This window comes from Dioscorea cayenensis, unplaced genomic scaffold (assembly GCF_009730915.1).
Source record: "Dioscorea cayenensis subsp. rotundata cultivar TDr96_F1 unplaced genomic scaffold, TDr96_F1_v2_PseudoChromosome.rev07_lg8_w22 25.fasta BLBR01002054.1, whole genome shotgun sequence".
NCBI classification, from domain to species: domain Eukaryota; kingdom Viridiplantae; phylum Streptophyta; class Magnoliopsida; order Dioscoreales; family Dioscoreaceae; genus Dioscorea; species Dioscorea cayenensis.
This window is the reverse complement of record NW_024088445.1, coordinates 4078-8686: the sequence shown is the minus strand read 5'-3', so window position 1 is coordinate 8686 and position 4609 is coordinate 4078. Positions and strand designations below refer to the sequence as shown.

General features: G+C 43.7%; 1 non-coding gene across 1 annotated transcript; it reads right to left on the bottom strand.

Annotated features, from left to right (window-relative positions):
* Window positions 1-3279: 3279 nt before the first annotated feature.
* LOC120257373 lies at window positions 3280-3386 on the bottom strand. The gene has a single exon (XR_005535657.1). It is a non-coding gene; the product is annotated as a small nucleolar RNA R71 (small nucleolar RNA).
* Window positions 3387-4609: the final 1223 nt, after the last annotated feature.

The window sequence follows — 4609 nt, the reverse complement described above, 5'->3', positions numbered from 1 at the left end:
GGAGAGAACTCCTCTGCAGATTTTCACACGGGTGTGCGGCAATTACCCACGCCCGTGCGTGGTTCACAAGGTCGCCCACAGGGGCGAGTCCATGCCCCTGTGTGCTCTCGGGATAATCTGCCACACTCGGCAGGAATTCACATGCCCGTGCGGAAATTTTACCCACGGGCATGTGACAGTCGCATGATCATTCATAGGGGCAGCCGCACGCCCCTGTGCCTTCTCTGGGTGAGCTCGCAGTACACACCCACGGGCTTGTGGAAATTCCACACGGCCGTGTGTTTTCTCTGGATGACTTAGAAAAATATGCAGGCTCTGCAAAAATTCTCTGAACATGTTTACACACTCAGAGCCTGCCCTATTGTGCAAATTTTACCAGTGAAAAACACGAAATAGAACCCAAATGACCAAACTTTCGCCAATTCCTCATAAAACACACCATGATTTTAAAAACCCACAATAACATCGCAGCACAAGCATCTAAAAGTTAGGACACCAACACTTAACAATTTATTCATGCAAACGAACTAAACTAAAAGATAAGAAAACAGTAAACACTTGGGTTGCCTCCCAAGAAGCGCTTGTTTAACGTCACGTAGCTTGACGTATCTTATCTTACCTCACGGGCGTTCATGAATGAAAGTCGCCCTCTTACCCATGACTTGGAAGCATGATGTGCAAATTCTCTTGACGATAGAGGGTGTATTATCGGGCTTCAGAACACCTAGCAATGGTTCGTCCAACTTCTTTGGCTCATGTACGTCTCCAACAGCCTTGGAGTATTTCCGGTGGCGTCACCTAGCTAATATGTGTGTAGTTATGTTACTTTCATGCAGGTAGGGTTGTGAGGCCGAATATGAAAGAATGAAGCCAATGTGGGTCGTAAATGTACCAATTTGGAGGAAATCTTGCTAAGGTTTCAAATGCAAAGACACAGGTCAGGTTCGAGATGCTGGAATGTGTGCCAATCTCCTCGTATTCAAGTTAGTATAACCATTTGGAGGGGCACAAGGGTGGTCACATTCAAGCATTCCGACTTATGCATATAGAAAAAAATCTCCACTAAAATGTCCGTTATTGAAGAAGCAAAGTGATCCATGACGTAAACGTGTGCCCGTTTGTGTTACCTCGATGAAAGCATGGATTCGGGAGTATTTCGGGCCGGTATTGTAGTAGGGTACTATAGAAAAACTGTAGCAAGAATATTGTACCAGTACTGTTCACAGCTGACCGAGAAAATAGGAAAACAGAGAATCCACACGGGCGTGTGGAAATTCCACATGTCCGTGTGAAAAATCCAAAAGGGCCCTCACACGGGCGTGTGGATTCCCGATTCCAACCCTTTAAAAGCCGATTTCATCCCCGATTTTAGCATTCTTTTCTCCATCTTTTCCCCAACTTGAGAGAGCCCTGCGATGGGTTTTGAGAGGTATTGGCTAGGGCTTTGGAGAGGTTCTACGGCTCCGGCATCGTGCGCCATTTGGAAGAAGGTTAGTCGGAGAGCTTTTGTCGGCACTGATCCGGCGAGGTGTATCCTAGGCCGGACAAAGAGACCCTTGCGATGAGTAGAGGACTCTCTACAAGACCATCACCATGATTAATGAGGGGGTTTTCTATGGATGCTTTGTTTTTACATTCAATTTCATTGATTGTATCTAGCTCAATGGAGAGCTAAACCCCTAGTGGGTACTTGGGTATTTATGAACCATAGGATATATTCGTTTTATTGAATCTCTTTATTATGATTTCAATTAATTGATGTTTATTGTGATTTCCAATCTTGTATGCTTGATTGTATGAATACTCTCCTAGAGTAACACAAGGGTTGAGAGTTCTTCTTGGCAACTCTTGTGAGTGAGTGACACATCATAAGAGTTAGACAAAGCTAGATTGGAGAGGGTTGAGAGGGTGAGTCGAGAGGTAGCGGAGCGTCCCCTTTCCCCTCCGATATGATCTATCCTACCTCCACGTTTCAAGAGTTCTTTGCGGTTATAGTAGAGTAAATGGGCTAAGGGATGACCTTCCGCTGCGGCTTAGTTGCGAGTGCAACAGAGTGAAGCGTTGAAGTGATTTTAGCATCAAGGGCTTAATTGTGGTCAGGGATCTTTCACCTGGACCAAAGGGTTAGGTCTATACATAGAAATAGGATTTATCATTTGCAGTCCCTAAAGCTCATTGCAATTCTATACGAGTGTGAGATGTTGAGATTGTTCAATTTCTCCTCCAGGACATGTATAGAGTTAGGCATGGTTGACCTTAGATTTGGGACAATGCAATTAACGATTTCCACGACTCACTATTGCATTAATTAGGAAGCATAATAGAGGTTTCTTGCACTTGAAACGATTGTCCTAGGCAGAACAATACCTGGGTACCCCATATTCATCGATTGCCTTACCTTCTCCTTTACTTGTGCAGTCTTTCTTGTTGCTTTTACTCTTGAGAATTGAATCTTGTCACACATATCAGTATTCATCTTCCACATTAGTTAAGAAACAATTTAAGTGTCTTTATTCCCTACTCTCTGTGTATACGATAACCACTCATCTAGGATTATTACTTCGACACCTGAGCACTTATGGTGTACACGCATATTCGGACGTGCAAAGTTTTTGGCGTCGTTGCTGTGGAGTAGGCGTTTAGAGATACTTTGCACTTTGTTTTTCTTAGCTATTTATTTATTCATTCTATTTCATATTTTCTTATTCTATCATCGTTCTGATTTTTGTTTCCTTTCTTTTGGTGCATCTCCAGGTTATGACCCAAGGGAATCCCTCCATACTGATTGAAGGAGATCCCGAGCTTGAACGTACACTTAGAAGAAAAGGGAAAGAACCTGTGCAAGAATAGTCCAATCTAGCTGATTTGGAAGTAGAAGAATCTGAAAACATGGCATAACAGAATGAGCAACAGCAGACATTATCCGATTATGCCAGACCTTCAGTATTGGGGACACAATCGAGCATTGTGCGTCCCCCGATTATAGCTCAGAACTTCGAGCTGAAGCCGGCATTCATCCATATGTTATAGCAATCCGTGCAGTTCAATGGTTTGGTCGATGAGGATCCAAACAATCATATAGAGAACTTTCTCGGGGTGTGTGATATGCTGAAGATAAATGGGGTAATGGATGATTCCATCAAGTTGAGGGCCTTCCCATTTTCCTTGAAAGGGAGAGCGAAGCAGTGGCTACACTCATTACCTAGAGCATTAATTACCACATGGGAGGAGATGGTAGAAGCTTTTCTTGGCCATTATTTTCCTCACGGAAAATTTGCAAAGCTTAGAAATGAGATCTCATCCTTTGTACAATTGGAATTGGAGTCTCTCTTTGAGATGTGGGAAAGGGTCAAGGAGCTCTTAAGAAAATGCCCGCAACACGGATTCCCATAGTAGATGATTGTTCAGACCTTTTACAATGGTCTGAATCTGAGTACAAGGTAACTCTTGGATGTGGCAGCAGGAGGTACATTAGGTAGCAAGATCCCCGGTGAGGCTCGTCAATTAATTGAAGAAATGGGGTTAAACAGCTACCAATAGAATACCAGGGAGAAGAAAAAGGTGGCTGGTCTCCATAAGATAGATACAGTGACTTCACTAGCGGCTCAAGTGGAATCACTGAGTAAGAAGTTAGATCTTCTATCTTCAAACAGAGTAGCGGCCGTGATTACTTGCACTGTGTGTGGTGGAGGACATGCTCCCTCCAATTGCCCGATATCTATTGGTGATGCATCTTCAGTTGAGAACGTCGATTTTATAGGCAATAGCATGAGGACTCAAGGGAACCCATACAACAACACCTACAATACGGGTTGGAAGAATCATCCCAATTTCTCGTAGAGCAACCAAGGTCCACAAAAGGCGATGGGGCCACCTGGTTTCCAACAACAAGGCCCAAATGTGGAAACAAAGTTTCAGGTTTGGAGACCCGAATGACCGATTTGGATAAGGCCTTAACTAGGTTTGTGCAATTGTCAAATTCAAGGTTTGAATCAGTTGAGGCTACACTTCGCAACCATACCGTGTCCTTACATAATCTTGAAAATCAAGTGGGGCAGATTATGAAGTTCATATTGGAAAGGCCACATGGAAGTTTGCCAAGCAATACCAAGACCAACCCTAGAGAGCATGTGAAGGCGATCACTTTGAGAAGTTGTCGTGAGATCGACGATAGGCTTCCGAGTGAGAAGTCAAATGAACACGCACCAGAGGTTATAGAGGTTGAAGCGGGAACAAGCAAAGAGAAGGATGTTTCACCTCCACCTTTCAAGCCAAGGATCCCTTATCCCTCTAGATTGAAGAATGACCAAGGGGATGAATAGTACAAGAAGTTCCTAAGTTTGTTCAAGCAACTCCACATCAATATTCCTTTAGCTGAGTTATTGGCCCAAAATCCTAAGTATGTCAAATTCTTGAAGGACTTGTTGACCAACAAGAGGAATTTGGAGGAGAGTGCTTCAGTGATCTTAGATGCGTCTTGCTTGGCAGTCTTGCAAAAGAACATGCCGAACAAGAAGAAAGACCCTGGAAGCTTCATCGATCCATGTAATATCGGCAATCTAGGTGAAGAAATGGCATTGGCGGATTTAGGGGCTAGCATGAACGTCAT